Source organism: Mirounga angustirostris, unplaced genomic scaffold (assembly GCF_029215605.1).
Source record: "Mirounga angustirostris isolate CCGP_5_RB_7025 unplaced genomic scaffold, mMirAng1.0.hap1 SCAF_4, whole genome shotgun sequence".
NCBI lineage: Eukaryota > Metazoa > Chordata > Mammalia > Carnivora > Phocidae > Mirounga > Mirounga angustirostris.
In genome coordinates this window covers 16658155-16676747 of record NW_026991712.1, presented here as the reverse complement: position 1 = coordinate 16676747, position 18593 = coordinate 16658155, and the positions used below count along the sequence as shown (strand labels likewise).

Below are 18593 nucleotides of genomic sequence, written 5' to 3'. Positions count from 1 at the left end.
AAAAGAACAGTTGTCAGCCAAGATATAATTGATGTATGAAATGGCTACTGTAAACTATATTATGGACTATTATAGACGAATACAGACTACGATAAGCTATTCTGTAACTAGAATGTTACGGAAGTTGGGGAAGAAGAAATGGTGGCCCAAAAGAATGAGGGAGGCTTCATGAAGGCCTGGACCTTACTCTGGCAAGAATTGGAAGGGTGGTTAGGGGAAGGGCGTGGAGGGGTTGGCATTGGAAGTGGTGAATGCCTTTAGGGAAAGAGCAGGGGAGAATATACTGTGTTGAGGAGTGAGAGTGAGCTGAGGGGACTTGGAAAGCTAACCTAGATGGGATGGGAACGCCTGCTCTTGAATAGCGGCAAAGCCATGAAGAGAACCCAGGGTTTCAAGCGGGAGTGGCTGGCATTCAGCGCTGGCATCTTCAGCTATGGGGCAGTCTATGAAGGAGCTACTCTAGGAGGAAATGTGGATGCTGAGGTGCCAGACGGCCTGCAAAGGGAAGAGTTTAAGGGGCAGGAGGAGGAAGAGGTGCCAGGCTTCGCTGAGAAGTCAGGGATGGAGCCGTCTGGGGATCCATCCACACAGAGGGAAGGTAGAGTCTTGAGATGTGTGCAGGAAAAGAGAGCAGAAAAAGACCATGAAAGAAGTCAAAAGGTTCATCAGAGAAAGTGATAAAACACACACGAGATACAACAAATGAGTATGTAGTATCACTGGATGCAGGCTGCCTCCCCCAGGTCAGCCCTCACCCTGTTTCCCTGCTTACACCTTCTCACCCCAGGACAGGACCTCCTATGGACAGCGACTTCCTCCTCCTCCTCTTCACCTCTGTCCCTCCGAGTCTTGTATGGCACTGGTCCCATGGGAATCATGGCAGCTGACTTACAACGTGTCTTTGTTGAGTGAGTGGCCAAGAGCAATGAATTCTTTAGAAAACTGCCTGTCATAGGGGACATTTTGTGGTGACCATCTCCAAGGGATATAATAATTGCTTGAGCAGGAATTTAGTTCATGTGACTTTTCCATAAATAAATAATCTGGCTGAAAAGTGTGTGTGTCTATGTGTATGTACACAGGGTTTTCTCACTTTCAGTCAATTTGGGGTAGGAAAGCTGAGATTCACATCCAAAGATGAACAAGGATGTGCATGTGACTGATCCTGCAATTCTTAAATTGTTTCCCATTACCATTCTTTTAAGGGAGATTCATTAGCACATTTCAATCCACGATTTACTTATATATTGCGTATTTAATGTGCCAGGTGCTCTGCTGGACACTGGGGATTGGTGGTGACAGGGTGAGTTTGGGCCCTGGTGGAACTTACCTTCTATTGGAGAAACATAAACAAGTCCACAAAGACACAAACAACAGAGTGACAGGTTGCCAGGAGTGTGGTGCTGTGATGGGAATAAGCTGGGTGATAGGAAGGTGAGCAAGTGGGGAGGCCAGTGGTGATGGGACAGGAAGGGGCAGTCTGCATGAGGAGGGGACCTAGACGAAGCATTTGAAGAACTAGGGGAGGCAGTTTAGGGAGAGAAAGGAGGCCCCCAGGTAGAAAGGCTCTAGTACATTTGAATGGCAGAAAGGATGGCAGCTGGAGAGTGGGGGAGAGTGGGATGCTGGTTGGGGGGGTGGCGAGGGTGGAAGCAGATCCAGCTAAGCCTTGTAGGCTGTTGGGGGGTGGGGGTTCGGAGGACATTTGTAGAGAACTGTAAAATCACTAAGAAGTTTTAGATGACAGCATGGCAGGATCTGAGTTAACGTTTCAAAGATCACTCTACCCATGTGGTCTCTGATGGACTTGAGGGGACAGAGCAGAAGAAAAGAAACAGGTTAAGGGTCTTTCACAGTGGAGTAGGTGAGAGGGGCAGGTGGCTTGGATGCAGGTGTGGGGTTGAGAGATTTGGAAGTAGGGCCAAGAGGACTTGTTGGTGGGTTGACTTGTGGATGGAGTGTAAAGGAGAATCAGGGGTGCCTCTTTCAGATTTGAGGCTCAAACTCTTGGGTGGAGGCAGTCCCAATCACTGAAGTAGCGGGAAGAGATCTGGGAGCAGGGGGAGCAGGACTTTTGGCTTGGATCTTTTTAGTGTGGGATGTTTATTAGCCACCCACATGGAGATATCAGATCAGCAGTTAGGAATGTATGCATGATGCCTGGGCTAGAGACACATTTGGAGTCATGAGCACACATGTAAGTCGTGAGCAGGTGGAGATTCCTGAGAGAGAACATGAGGATAGAGAAGGGAAGTGCAGAGAAGGAAGGAGAAGAAGAGAGAAGGCCCAAGACTGAGTCTGAGGTGTGCCAACGCTTACCTTCTGGGCAGAGAAAGGGAGGGGAGACAGCAAAGGAGACAGAAGGAGCAGGGAGTAAGAGCAGAGCAAAGTCAGAAGAATGTGATGTCTAGAAAGGCAAGAGGGTATTTCAAGAAGGAAAGTAGTTAACTATGCTGACTGCACCTGAGAGAAATATGAAGCAAACAAAGTGTCTAAAATATACTTTATTTGTACAAATTAACCTTACAGGTTTTCAGGAATATACATATCACATAAACAGAAACTATCTCAGATAGTCTTATTTTTTAATGACTAATTGATAATAAATAAATTCTTTAAAAAATAAGTAATAAATTCTTACTTAATTAAATTTTTAAAGATTAGTAAATTTAATTTGATTTGTGTAAAGAGATTTGATTCCAGAGTCGGCTTGGGTTGGGTTGAGGTAAAGCAGGTAGTTGCTCACACGGTCACTCCAGGGACACCGAGGTCTCCTTGGCTACCTTACCCACAAGGCACTGGGCACTGTCTTGCTTCTCTGTAATTGAGGACTGATGACTGGAAAGTCCTTTTGTCTTCCTGGGCTTCCAAATTTTTTATAGCTGTAAAGCGAGGGGGTTAGACCAGTACCTTGTAAAGTCCCCTCCATCTTAAGACTACTTTGATTCTGGGGCGCCTGGGTGGCTCAGTCGTTAAGCGTCTGCATTTGGCTCAGGTCATGATCCCGGGGTCCTGGGATCGAGCCCCGCATCGGGCTCCCTGCTCAGTGGGAAGCCTGCTTCTCCCTCTCCCACTCCCCCTGCTTGTGTTCCCTCTCTCGCTGTCAAATAAATAAATAAAATCTTAGAAAAGGAAAAAAAAAAAAAGACTACTTTGATTCTGAGATTCCAGGTAGGACCATTTATTTAGTCCTTTCTTACACAAAATGAATGAACCTCGATAAAAACTGTTTTGTGGCCGTTCCAAAAATTTGTGTGCAAAAGAGTATTTTTTTTTCTAAAGATTTTATTTATTTATTTGACAGAGAGATAGAGAACACAAGTAGGCAGAGGGAGAGGGAGAAGCAGACTCCCTGCCGAGCAGGGAGCCTGATGCGGGACTCGATCCCAGGAGCCTGGGATCATGACCTGAGCCAAAGGCAGCTGCTTAACCGACTGAGCCACCCAGGTGCCCAAAAGAGTATTCTTATTTCTGACTTTTCATTTCATGATTCTGAGCAAGGCCGCGTCAGTAGCAAGATGCAAGATCCGCATTTTCAACCCCCTATTACTTTTATGGCATCCTAAAGCCTGTTCCATGTTAGAGATCAAATTTCACTTTATAAGGGTACACAATGACTAAGTTACCTAAGATAAGCGTTCTTTGCCTTCCACACCTCTCCCCTCGCCCCCATTTTGGCTCTATTTTGCTGGCTGACTTCAAGACCTGAACTTTTTATAAAGAAGGTACATATTGAAAGTTATTTGTTCTGAGGCCCTTTACTCTCTCAAGGACCAGAACATATGTGGGCTCCCCTCAGGAGCTTTATAAGCTTTACTTGATGATATACACATGGCAAAAGGTAGACTACTTCAGTTCCATAAAAAATCGTTTTTTTAGCCTGCATTTCAGATCTCCTGAATATTCCGAACTATCTTTAAATAAAGGCGGTAGAAAATTGCGATGTGAGCCATGCATAACAATAATGGATAAATAATTAATAGAATAGGAAGCTAATAACTCACTTGCTGATCAATAGAACATAGAAAACGTCATTGCCAAATGGTGAAGTGATAAAGGTTATACATCACTTTTTAATGGATAACTAAGGCTTCCGAACCCTTCCTGAGAGTCAAGACTACTTTTAGAGATAGAATTCTCAAAGTAACAAGGGAGTCAAGCATTATGAGGAATTTAATTAGTAATTAGGCACAGAGACTTATTTTATTTACCATAATTTAGTTTTTAAAATTCCTTTTCATTCTACTCATATTTATCAGCCCCCTGAGAAGAGCAAGCTGAAATTTTGCATTTCACTTCTGGGATACATGTTAAGTGTTTAGAAAACATGAAATCTTTTAAGTTACCAGTGAGTGAAGATATCTAGCTGGGTGTCATATACCCGAAAGATGTTTAATAGCTAGCTGAGAAAACAAACACACAGACAAAATAATTATCTGCTAAGTAGATGCACAAAATGAATAGTGTTAAGAACGGAAAAAAACACTTTTTCCCCCTGCTAGCAAATATAAAAATCCCATATGGGTTTTTTTCTAATCTTTTTCCATATAATAATATTCTTTTGTCCTTAAGTCAGTGTCATCTGGGAAATTCTGGGGGTTGGAGGGAGCCCTACTGAGGCAAGTATTTAAAACTAATTACTACAATAAAGACTATTAAAAAGATTTTTATTTTTCTGAAAACATACACAAAAACCTTGTAGAAAAATCAACTGCATTGTATAGGCATGTGGACATCACTCAACGTTGACAATAGTGAAACCCTAGGTGCCTAATTATAGATATTGTACACGCTGCAGATTTTTTTAATTTGGTAGAATTTTGTCTACAGCAAGCAGCCAAGGTGAGATTGTACCGTACCACCTGAAGAGAATCTAGGCGCTTGAGAGGCCTGCAAGGACTGCAATGGAGAGGAAGACTGGAAGTCAGCACACCTTGGGTTGGAAAGTTCTGATTATTTTGATATGTCAGCTGGACTGGGCTAAGGGATGCCCAGATGGCTAGCAAAACATTATTTCTGGGTGTGTCTGGGAGGGTGTTTCCAGAAGAGATGAGTATTTGATTCATTAGACTTGAGGAAAGATCTGCCCTCATTGATGTGAGTGTAGAATAGGAAGGGAAAAGGAAGGGCCAATTTCTGCTCTCTCTTCCTGGGCTGGGATGTCCCTCTTCTCCTGCCCTTGAACAGGGGTGCTCCCACTTCTCAGGCCTTTGGATTTGGACTGAATTATACCACTGGCTTTCTTGAGTCTCCAGCTTGTAGAGGGAAGATTGTGGGACACCTTGGCCACCTGTGTGAGCCAATTAATGCACTAAATGAATCAGTCAATCAATAACTCTATTAGTCAGTGATATGTATATCTTCTATGAGTTCCATTTTCCAGGAGAACTCTAAGATGTAAAGTTTTTGATAAAGCTACAGTAACTGAGTTGAATCATCGTTTTGGTATTTAAAGGTATATCAGCCACTCCTGTTTCATTCCACTGCACAGCACTAGATGTTTTATAAATGTCTGCTGAACCAAAGCAAACTCGCCTCCCTCCCTACTAGGTGCTGAGCACTGTGAAAATGCTAAGATAAAGGTGATGAAGATGTTCCTGGTATCACTGAGTGCACAATTGTGGAAGAGACATGTAAGCATCATTTTATGCAGTGAGGGAAGTGCTCTGTGGAGGCTGTCCTGCTGTGAGGTTTATGTGTACCTGGACACTCAATCTTTTTCTTTTTGGGGGTGATACAGAGTTTATGGATTTTGATTTTTCTCTTTACAACAGAGATCACATCTACATAGTATTCTGCTAGTCTACATGGCTACCTTAAACCTAGAAGTCTAAACCTAAAAGGGTTTAGACTTACTATGAACGGGCTCAATCATACAGAAACATATACACACTCACACTAATTTTCTTAAAACAGTAGTGCATGCATTCTATTCTACTATAAAGCCAACTTTGATTAAAAACCACTACTTTCAAAGATTGGCCTGATTTTTGAAGGTGAACCAAGATACACACCATATGATTCTAAAATCTATTTTAGCTTTTGTACGGTTGTTATCTTACTGGACTATAGTGTATGTTTTTTAAAAGGACACTGATGAGGGGCACTGTCTGGTGTTACCTTTAACCATACCTAGTTTCCTCCTTCTCCCCCCAGAAAACTTTGGCCAAGAGTTCTCCATCATAAAGACTGAAAGGACCCAGTGATACTCCAGCACCATGGAGGTAAGAGAAGCAGGCACCAGCCCTCCTTTGACTCTCCCACACTATGCTACCTGTAAGTGGTTCCAAAACTAGAACATAGACTGCCATCCTTAAAATCTTAGGGGACGTGGAGAGTCAGCTAGAATAGGGGAAAAGAAAGTCAGAGGTGGGTGGGGAAGTAGGTGAGCACATGAAGAGCCACCTGCTCTGTCCAACACCTGTGTATATGTGCTTTAACTGAATGAACTCAGGAGGCCACCAATAGCAGTGGACCTGCTCAATTCACCTTTCAAATCAGAACAACAAGACTAAAAAGCTCAGGTGTGCGTTTTCTTTTTTTTGAATGCTGTTTTTTAAAAATGTTTTATTGTTATGTTAATCCCCATACATTACATCATTAGTTTTAGATGAAGTGTTCCATGATTCATTGTTTGTGCACAACACCCAGTGCTCCATACAGAACGTGCCCTCCTCAATACCCACCACCAGGCTAACCCATCCTCCCACCCCCTCCCCTCTAGGACCCTCAGTTTGTTTCTCAGAGTCCATCATCTCTCATGGTTCATCTCCCCCTCCGATTTCCCCCCTTCATTCTTCCCCTCCTGCTATCTTCTTCTTTTTTTTTTTTCTTAACATATATTGCATTATTTGTTTCAGAGGTACAGATCTGAGATTCAACAGTCTTGCACAATTCACAGCACTCACCATAGCACATACCCTCCCCAGTGTCCATCTCCCGGTCACCCCATCCCTCCCACCCCACCCCCTACTCCAGCAACCCTCAGTTTGTTTCCTGAGATTAAGAATTCCTCAGATCAGTGAGGTCATATGATACATGTCTTTCTCTGATTGACTTATTTCGCTCAACATAATACCCTCCAGTTCCATCCACGTCATTGCAAATGGCAAGATCTCATTCCTTTTGATGGCTGCATAATATTCCATTGTGTATATATATATATATATATATATATATATATATATATATACCACATCTTCTTTATCCATTCATCTGTTGATGGACATCTTGGCTCTTTCCAGTTTGGCTATTGTGGACCTTGCTGCTATAAACATCGGGGTGCACGTACAGGCATGCGTTTTCGACTATGCAGAGGTTCCACCGGTGATGAGGAGCTCCTAAGCAGGATCTCGACTCCTCGGGCACAATCGGATGCATGCACACAGCACGCCCAGCGGCTGGATAGCTGCTGATGCCAGTGCCGCTCAGATAAGATGCACCAGGAATTCCTGTAGCTTCTTGACAACTAGAGCCTCGTATCCCTCGGCAGAGAGGTCAGAGGGCTGGGCCAGACTGCCAGGACAGCTGCTGACGGTCCCTCTGCACAGCTAAGAGGGACACTCTGGTGTTTGGTTTCTTTGAACCAGTCTGAGTTGCTGTGAGCTCCACAACAGTGCCGCTGTCTCTGTACGTAATCCCCCGCCCAGCTAGCAGCATCTGTGGCTGTCCCATTGCAGGTCTCCCACATTGTCTGAATGCTGCCATCATCCTCATGTTCAACCTTTGCTCTGTAAATGTATCCCCAACCCATGACAACGACTTCTGTGACAAAAGCCAAGAGCAGGATGATGACAAATGTGGCAAGTCCTTAGCGGCTTTCTGGCATTGTGGCACAGCTACCAATTAGCCCAATAAGGAAAAGTGGGGCTCCTACAGGGTGATCAGGACAGTGGGGATGAGAGTGTACGCATCTTCATCATAAATGATAAAGATGTGGGCTCCCACGTGGCATAAGATGCCGGCTGACCCCCAGAAGTTGAGGTGGGGCAACACCAGCATGGACCTGGAGGAGGTGCTAGCGCACAGACCCATGGTGCCCGCAGCCTGCTGGGAAATGCACAGCCTGCGGGACGCTCACTGCAGCACCCCTCCCCCGTGCCCTCGGGTAGCCCCAGCCCTGGTGAGGACCAACACTCCTCCTTTGGGGGAGTCACTGTCTCATAGCTCTGATTTTGGCCAATGGGAGGCTGAAGACAGGCAGGAGCCAACAGATGCTTCACCCCTTTGCCCCCCAGTAACTGTTTTGAGGTGCAGTAGGTTCATACTGCCTCTTGAGAGGCATCACACAGGACTAAGCAACTGACTGTTTTCTTTTTTTCTTTTTCTTTTTTAAAGATTTTATTTATTTATTCATGAGAGAGAGAGAGAGAGAGAGAGAGAGGCAGAGGGAGGAGCAGGCTCCCAAGGAGCTTGGGAGCCCGATGTGGGACTCGATCCCAGGACCCTGGGATCATGACCTGAGCCGAAAGCAGACGCTTAACCATCTGAGCCACCCAGGTGCCCAACTGACTGTTTTCTTGAGAAGCTGTAGGCCGTTCAGGACCACGGTACTTTGTATTTGCTTTCGGGCCTTTCCTGCCTTACGTTGTTTCCCCTTCACTCTTAGTGTCCTGGGATTGTACCCCCAGTAGAGTGCTAGCATGTGCTTTATCCATCTGTTTGCTAGAGAATTGGGGCAAAGACACTGTCTTTGAAAGTTCTGGAATACTACCTCTTGGTGCTCTGGGGGACCTAATCTAAGGTGAATGAGTAAGGGAAGAAGGAAAGGGAGCGGAAATCAGGAAAGGCTTCCAGAAGGAGGTGACTCTTGAACAGATCTTAGAAGGAAAAGTAGGGGATCATCAGGCAAAGTGGGGTTCATAAAGGAAGATAAAACAACACAAGCAAAAGTACAGAGAAGTGGAATTGTGTTTTATTCAGGGACTGGATTTTCTCCTTGGAAGGCTGGTAGAAAATCTAGAAGTTTTGAAGCTTTCCTATTATTGGTTACTTATTGTTATTACTACTACTTAATAATGTTTAAAAGTAATCATTTTAAGTAATGTTATTAATATGTAATACCTAATAATACTATTATTTATTATTAAGTAATAATAATACTAATAAGAATGATATTATTTAATCTTATTAGCTACTTGAAGTCTTACTAATATTGCAGGGGTAGAGAGAAGCTACTTTCACTTCTCCCCCAATAAACCTTCCACTGAGGAGCCAGTAAGAGGTGAGAGTGTTTAGGAAGACCCTGGACTTGGCAGATGGCGGCCTGACAACTGAAGCTGACTCACAGGCATGTGCCCCTCAGTGTTGCCCCCCACCATGGGTTTTCATGTACTTTGAATGGGTTGCCCATCAGATTCACACAAAATTCTGAATTCCCATTTCTCTTGAAAAATCAGACCAGGTAGCACTGGGCTTGCATCCCACCGCGGATCTGAGCAGCAGGTGCCCATGTTAGGTGAGGCATGGGTGTTCAGGCTGGCACAGTCCCCACCACCCCCTGACTGGTTCCTGTGTCTCGTCAACATTACTTGTGTAGTCTCTTAGCATCTGAGTTTGCAATTCTGGGCATTCCCGGGATACTGGGTCATCTTGAACCAACGAGACCATTTTTGCCCCCTTAGCCTGCTAGGGCTGGATGCGCCCATAGCCATGTGAGGGTGTCTTGTTGAGACTGAGAACATGGACACACCGTGCCTGCTTCTTTTGGTCACCAGCTGTTGATCCAGACCCAGACGTGAGCAAGTCTGATTGTTAAAGCTGAAGGCACATGTTCAGACCTTAACTGCAGAGGCCCCTGAGAAGGAGAATATATTTGCCATGTATGGTTTTGCTGAAGGGAGGAGAGCCCTGCCTCTTAGTAAGATCCATAGATGTTTAGACATTCAGCAGCCAAATGAATGAGACAATCTACTAGAAACGGGGCGGCCCTCTAATTGTGGTATGTCTACCAGCGGAGCAGCCCAGATGATCTTATGCGGAACACACACACAAAACTTTGCTTTGATAGCCTTGCATTATTTTATGTGTATTAGGACAATACAACGAAGACACGAAACCTGTGAATGACAGAAAAAGTTTATTATGTGAAGCATGACAATTTAGCAAAAAATCTCAAGAAAGTAGTAGTTTTGATGATACTTGGAAATAATAAGTTTATTATTTAAATGACCGAACTTTTGGAAATTGGTCTAGATAAATGCAAATTTTAAATTTCTCTTTGTGCCAAATATTAATAATAATAAGACAAAAATACATTTATTTAGGGGCGCCTGGGTGGCTCAGGCAGTGAAACATCTGCCTTCAGCTCTCAGGTCATGATCCCGGGGGTCCTGGGATTGAGCCCCGCATCGGGCTCCCTGCTCAAGCCTGCTTCTCCCTCTCCCTCTGCCTGCCCCCACCCCCGGCTTGTGCTGTCTTTCTCTCTCTCTGTCAAATAAATAAGATCTTAAAAAAAATACATTTATTTAGTGCTGTGGGCCAGACCCTATTCTAAGCACTTTAAGTTTGTTTGTTTACTTAAACATCACATCAACTTTAGGAGATAGTTACTATTATTTTCCCCAATTTTATAGATGGAGACCCTAAGGCACAAATAGTTAAATAACCAGAGGTCACTCAATAAAATAGTCAAATGAGAATTTGAATACTCTCTCCCTGACAACTATAGCATTAGGGTGGATGTGGATTCCTGTACAGTGATTACACTGAAAATCTTCAGAACTGACTTGGGATTTACAATCTGAAATTTGGGGGTGAATGCTTCTAGAGTACGTGCTTTCGTGCCAAGTGGTTTGTCATCTAGGGGACAGTTCTCAACTTTGGCATCATTGACATTTTGGGCCACGTAATTCTTTCTGTGTGTGTGTGTGGGGGGGGCTGTTCTATGCATTTTAGGACAGCATTCCTGGCCTCTACCCACTAAATCCCAGTAGCATTTTCTCCAGTTGTGACAACCGAAAATGTCTCCAGAAATTGCCAGATGTCCCCTGCGGACAAAGTTGCCCCTGGCTGAGAACTTCTGGTCTAGAGAATTCTGAAGTCTCTCAGTGAGGAGCCCAGAAATAATTATCAGCAGGAGGCAATGCGATGACTAAGCAGCCCTGGTATGTTCTCCTGCGTATTCCTGCACGGTATCATGTCATTTTTTGTTAATGGCAGGTGTGTCTAGTTTCTCATATCAGAAATAAATACATGGTACCAGCTTATACCAGCTATCGTTTTTAATGCCACGTGTGATAGACCTTTGTGTTTTACTTACAAAATGAGCAACCGGCTTCTTATTTTTCTAGAATCCAGTGGCTGTATGCTTGGCAGGAAACTACAAGTGATCTCAATTTCTTTAAACATTTCTTTCCTTGACAGTGTTTGGAATTCTTTGAGGGGGCTTCTCTGTGAAAATAGGACAGATTATAAACTAGGTCCATTTGTTTATTCATATTTTATTGATTTACTTTTTGGGGTTTTTTTGTTTATTAGTATTTTAAATACAAAGATCAATATTATGATCATGCTATATGAATATATCATAAAACATTGAAGAGCTAAAGAAGGACAGCTCTTCTCTCAAATGGGGCTTTCTGGTCATTAAATCACTGACAAAAGGGATTAGCAAGAGCATCACTCAATCCTTTTTATTTCAATGTGCTCTGGTCTCCGTGATATCTTCCATATCATCCCTTGCCAGCCAAAACACCTTCCCCTCCAGTCCCTTAGGATCTACTTAGGCAAAAACATTACCTCCTCTGTGATTGCCTCCAGAATCCTTAATCAGAAGAGCCACTTCCTTCCACTAGACCCTTTATCATCTTATCCTCATCATTGTATTCTCCTTTATGTTCCATCAAATTAAGTACCTGGATTCTCAACCCTATAAGATGGTAAATCATTTAAGGGAAAGGATCATGCTTTATTCATCTCTATCCCCAAATACTTAGTATAGTTCTTTGCACATAGAAAGCACTTAGCATATTTTTCTTAAAAGAATGTATCCTTCTGTTAAATTAGTATTTCTCTAGAATTGGAAATCAATATTTGGCAGTGAGACAAAATCAATTGCTAACTCTATTTCTGTTATTGGGCTGCAAGAATCAGGAGGGTGGTTAAGATCTGGGTGTGGCGTCTTCCCATCTCTTTTCCTTATTTACAGAGTGAGAGATTTTCCTTTGAGATTTTATTTAGTCCCAATTGTTACCTGCTCTGTGTTTCTTTCACATTTGGGAATTAATTGCAATCATTCATGTTAATTTCATCGATCGAATCCATGAAGCAATCTTGCCCCCTTTCCTCTGTTAGCCTGGATCAGGGTTGTCTGCCTAAAAGAATCCCACAGGAACGTAATCCTTCAAAGGATTCTCATAGTTCCCTTTAGATCCAGGCCCTTAGTAGGTCACGGTTTGGGTCTTCTTAGTTATTCCACTTTCTCAGTGGCCCATGGAAACCTGCCATGCTTCTCCTCATGACAGGTCCTGCTGTCTGCTACCCAAGGATCTCAACATGTGGATATTAACACTGTCTTGGAAGGCAGATAGTGAGGGGCAATCCCTCCAGCTTAGTCTTGTTCCTTCTTATGTTCCATGTGCAGAAAATAAATCGTGGCTCACATTAAAGCTGGCAGCTGCTTGGGAGTTGAAAATGTTCATACATGACTATATGGACAAAGAAAATGTGGGGCTATTTGGTTTTCAAAGTTAGACTTAATCATCCTCATACCCTCACCCCATTGGGGTGGGAAGTGGGGCTTTAAGTCTACTAGTAAAGATGCTCTTAATTCAACCTCTTCCTGATTAAATACAGTCATTTCACTGGGGCAATGGTTTCTATTCAGCAAATACTCTACCTTGAAGATTTCATCTTCTCCCTCTGTTTCTCCTCAAGATACGCCAGTGGGAACTAAAATAATCAGAAAACCTTTCTCAACCAAGCCTGGCTTTCAAGACTAGTATCTTGCTCAGACTCAAAAATCCTATTTTTTATTTCCAATGGTGAACCTTGACTTTCTCTTTGCCTTTCTTTGTAATAATCCTTATCTTCTCAAAGGCAAATGGATGATGTTGGCTTTTTAATTAATTTTTCCTGGCTTTCACTTTCCTGGGCCTACCTTTTACCAGGTTACATGGTTCAGTTGGCTTCCTATTTAAAAGAAAAAAAGAAAGAAAAAGAAAAAAATCACTACACATTAAGGCTATACAAAGTCTAAGAAGACATGTCACTAACCACATTTAACAAATTCTAAAAGAAAGAGAATTGCACATTTCTGCAAAGTGAGAGTACAAAGACCTGAGCTAAGAAATAGCTGATTTACATTGTTCTGGGATCAGTTGTAGTTGTAGCCAAGAAAGTATCCTGTCTCTTACTCAAATGTCATTAATAGAGATCATGAAGCAATCCCACTATACATGAATTTAATCCCTGATCATAGTTTACACTAGTATATAAACTCTTATTTCTTGTTAGACAATCAAGAGATTATGTGTTGCTAAAGGTGTAAAGTTTGGATGACATAATGTAGAAGGAAACAAAAAATATTTCATTTCAGCGAAGTTCTAAACCACTGTGACAATACACCCAAAGAAGCTAAAAAGATCTGCAATGGACCAATGCTCCATGTGTAACATGAACTCAGATAATTTCCCCTAGTCCAATAGTGTGTAATTCTTTGTTTCTCTCAGGGCTCTCCCAACAGTTATCAAGGGGGTAGAGAAATGATTTCTTTGGTCTACATGAACGTGGAATAAATGTTTGTGTATTTCTTTACAAAAAAAGCCAGGGGTGCCTGGGTGGCTCAGTCGATTAAGTGGCTAACTCTTGTTCCAGCTCAGGTCATGATCCCCGGGTCCTGGGATGGAGCCCCATGTCAGGCTCCACGCTCAGCGAGGAGTCTGCTTAAGATTCTCTTTCCCCCCCCGCCACCCCCCCCGCAAATAAATAAATAAATCTTAAAAAAAAAAAGCCTGGGGCAGACTGGAGGAATTATTTTGCATATGAAAAAAATTATTTTAGTTGGCTATGGAATTATTGTGTTGTAGAGTTAGAATGTACATTAGAAGTCATCTTTGTTCAATCTCATTTTACAAATCCAGCAAATGCTTATTGAGTACCTGAGGCCTGACGAGGCCTGATAAGTGGTTATCAAACCTTGCTGTGCTTTGAATCACCTGGGTTCCAACTGAGGAATTCTGATGTAATTGATCGGGTGTGAGGTCTAGGCATTGGTAATCTTAAAAACTTCTCAGGTCATTCTCATGCTCCTAAGACTACCCTCTTCCCTCTGTTTTTTTTTTTTTTTTTTAAGATTTTATTTATTTATTTGACAGAGCGAGGGGGTGAGAGCACAAGCAGGGGGAGCGGCAGAGGGAGAGGGAGAGGGATGCGGGACTCGGTCCCAGAACCCTGGGATCATGACCTGAGCTGAAGGCAGATGCTTAACCAACTGAGCCACCCAGGTGCCCCTCTTTTTGCTCTGTTAAAAAAAAATCTGGCATTGAAATATTTTCTTCTGTATCTAATCCATATACTTAAATGAACTTCTTTGATGAAGTAATGGGGAAGAGAAATGAGAAGAGCTCTCCAGATACCTCCTCACTTCCATAGGTTTTCATAAGCTCCTCCCTTTGTCCTCTTTGTTTTTCCAGCTAGTCCAATCTCTTACAAAACAGAATTGAAGAGCAACTATGGAATTCACAAATCCCATTCACTCAAAATGTGATTTTACTCCTCATCATGGATGCTATGAAAATACTTTCAATTAAGGATAAACTATGCTTTGTAGCCAATGGACTTATCCTGTTTATTTGGCCTACCACAGAAAACTTTAGGCTCAGTGGCGACCTTGAGATTGTGCAAACCTCAGATGGACTACTGTGCTGTAGTCCTAACTGCATCAATTTCCAAGGAAGAACTGACAGTATTTGGTGCTATCAGATATGCGAGACAAAGCTCCAATAAATAAAGAATTCCAAGGGGCGCCTGGGTGGCTCAGTTGGTTAAGCGACTGCCTTCGGCTCAGGTCATGATCCCGGAGTCCCGGGATCGAGTCCTGCATCGGGCTCCCTGCTCGGCGGGGAGTCTGCTTCTCCCTCTAACCCTACCCCCTCTTGCGTGCTCTCTCTCACTCTCTCTCTCAAATAAATAAATAAATAAAGAATTCCAAGGACTTTAAGGCCTGAGAGATTGGTTTGGATAATGAAGGAGCACTCCAATGTTTGTAACAGCAATATCCATACTAGCCAAAATATGGAAAGAGCCCAGATGTCTATCGATAAATGAATGGATAAGGAAGATGTGGTATATATATATATATATATATATATATATATATATATATATATATATATGTATATGTATATGTACACACACGCACACACACACACACGATGGAATATTACTCAGCCATCAAAAAGGATGAAATCTTGCCATTTGCAATGACATGGATGGAACTAGAGGGTATTATGCTAAATGAAATAAGTCAGTCAAAGAAAGACAATTACCATATGATTTCACTCATATGTGGAATTTAAGAAACAAAACAAATGAACATAGGGGAAGGGAAGGAAAAATAAAATAAGATAAAAACAGAGAGGGAGGCAAACCATAAGAGATGCTGAGCTCTAGGAAACAAACTGAGGGTTGCTGGAGGGGTAGTGGGGGGAGGATGGGATAACTGCGTGATGGGCATTAAAGAGGGCACTTGACGTAATGAGCACTGGGTGTGATAGGCAACTGATAAATCAGTGAACTCTACCTCCGAAACTAATGGTACATTATATGTTAATTAATTGAATTTAAATTATAAAATTAAAAAAGTCAATAGAAATGAGGAAGAGAAGAATTTGCAGGTTTTAGGTATAGAAATGTTGTGTGAGATCAGCCCCTAGTGGGCACTTTAACTATCACAATGGCTCAGCATTTCAGTTGTGTGGCTTGATAGTGGAATGTTCATTTCAATGTGGCTTGATATTGGAATGTTCAACACCAGAAATGTTCTGACAGACTGACTTCTGATGGCAGAAATACATTATTTTCGGTATTAGAGATAAATGTTATAATATCAATCTTTCGCAGGCTCTGTGAAGAGGATCCCTTTGCCTCTCTCTACGACAGACTTGTAACTCTCAGTTCCTTTCCATCATTTGCGAAGAAAGTCCTAGAAACTCCCTAACAGAGAGAAAAACGGTCCCACATTTTTCTTGCCCCTTCCCGCTTCTCCATCCTTACCTCCTGATTCTTTAGTGTTCCAGTCACAGTGTCTGGATGAGAAGTTTTCCAGGTAGATAAGTAGGGGAAAGCATTCAAGAAAGGGCATATTCTATTTGGCATATTTAGGGAATTGCAAATGTCTTAAAATTTCTGAAGTGTGTAATGCAAGAGAGGATGGACAACTGGGTCTTTCAGTCTTTTTCTTTTCTTTTCTTTTTAACTTTTACCATAGAAGAATACAGAAATATTTCTCCACTCCAAAATAAATGAAGCGCAGGTGGAATGGTTCTCACAACGACAGTCTCCGTAACAGAGGTGGAAGGGAGGAGCGAAGAATGTGGCCCGTGGGAGAGCCCACATTCTCTCTAAGGCAGATTACCTGTCCTCTGCTTCACTGACTGGTGGGGGAAAGAGGGTCTAATGCTGTGAGATTTTTCATTTTTATTTTTAAATAGGTAACAGATCTGGGTTTATTTCAAAGTAAGTGTTTTATTTCTGAACTCTTCCTTTTTCAAAAGATTTTATTTATTTATCTGATAGAGAGAGAGGGAGAGAAAGAGAGAGAGAGAGCACAAGCAGTGGGAGTGGGAGAGGGAGAAGCAGACTCCCCGCCGAGCAGGGAGCCTGATGCGGGGTTTAGTCCCAGGACCCTGGGATCATGACCTGAGCTGAAGGCAGACGCTTAACCGATGAACCACCCAGGCGCCCCCTGAACTCTTGCTTTCTTAAAGTATTTTAGCACAAATTCCAAGAGATCAAATTCTCAGTAGACTTAGATAAGGTTTATATCATTTAAAAAATATTGATTACATGTGCTATGGCATAATTTAATTTTTTATAATTAAAGAAAATATGGGGGTTTATATTTAGCATTACTTGTCATACCCATGAGGAGTTCCCAATAGTATGCAGATGAAGAAATCTGGACATTTTAAAAGACTTTAAGAACAGATAGTATTTCTCTCTCTCTCTCTCTCTTTTTTTTTTTTTTGCTTGTTTCTAACAATGGAAGTGGGCTATAAGAATAGAAAGTTAAGAAATTTTAATGTAATTATAATTAGATAAAGTTTTTTATTTTTTTAAATAAAGATTTTATTTGAGAGAGAGACAGAGGGAAAGCACAGAGGGAGAGTGAGAGAAGCAGACCCGTGCTGAGCAGAGAGCCTGATGTGGGGCTCGATCCCAGGACCCTGAGATCATGACCTGAGCTGAAGGCAGACGCTTAACGAACTGAGCCACCCAGGCACCTCTAGATTAAGTTTTTTCTATTGAAGTATAATTGATGTACAATAGCTTATTAGTTTCAGGTGTACATCACAGTGACTCAATATTTTTATACATTACAAAACAATCCCCAATAAGTCTAGTTACCATTTGTTACAATACAAAGTTCTTACAATATTGTTGACTATATTCCCTGTGCCGTACATTACATCTCACTGACTTACTTATTTTATGACTGGAACTTTGTACCTCTTAATCCCCTTCATCTGTTTTGTCCATCCACCGCCCCCAACTTCCTCCCTCTGGTAATCAACAGCTTGTTTACCTGTATCTATGAGTTTGTTTCTGTTTTGTCTTGTTTGTTCATTTGTTTTGTTTTTTAGATTCCATATAAGTGAAGTTTTTTAGATTCCAATATAAGTGAAATTATATGGCATTTGTCTTTCTCTGTCTAACTTATTTCATTTAGCATAATACCCTCTAGCTCCATCCATGTTGTCACAAAATAGCAAAATTTCCTTCCTTTTTATGGATGAATAATGTTCCATATCTTGGCTGTTGTAAATAATATGACAATAAACATTGGGGTGTGTATATCTCTTTGAATTAGTGTTGTTATTTTCTTCAGGTAAATACCCAGAAGTGGAATTGTGGGATTGCATGGTAGTTCTATTTTTAATTTTTTGAGGAACCTCCATACTGTTTTCCATAGTGGCTGCACCAATTTACACTCCCACCAACAGTGCCCAAAGGTTCCCTTTTGTCCACATCCTCGCCAACACTTGTTATTTTTTGTCTTTTTGATAAAAGCCCATCTGACAGGTGGGAGGTGATATTTCGCTGTGGTTTTGATTTGCATTTCCCTGATGATGAGTGGTGTAGAGCATTTTTTTCATGTGTCTGTTTGCCATCTGTATGTCTTCTCTGGAAAAATGTCCATTCAAATCCTCTGTCCATTTTTTAATCAAAATTCAAAAATTTAATAAAATTTTTTATTAATTTTTAATAGGTAAAATAAAACAATTGTAAAAGGTTACATATTCCAAGGTACTTAAGATATAGTCCCAACAGAAAAACACAAGCTCTACGATGAAAGTTCATGCTGCCTCAAGATAATCAGATTTCACCATTCAGGCAATTCAAAATTAACACACCATAGTCCCCGAACTGAT

General features: G+C 41.9%; 1 long non-coding RNA gene and 1 pseudogene across 1 annotated transcript; one reads left to right on the top strand and one right to left on the bottom strand.

Annotated features, from left to right (window-relative positions):
- Window positions 1-3611: 3611 nt before the first annotated feature.
- LOC135364067 (uncharacterized) lies at window positions 3612-17965 on the top strand. The gene is made up of 3 exons (XR_010410524.1): window positions 3612-5633; window positions 6157-6224; window positions 16063-17965. It is a non-coding gene; the product is annotated as an uncharacterized LOC135364067 (long non-coding RNA).
- On the bottom strand, window positions 7308-8172 carry LOC123860482 (tetraspanin-3-like; annotated as a pseudogene).
- Window positions 17966-18593: the final 628 nt, after the last annotated feature.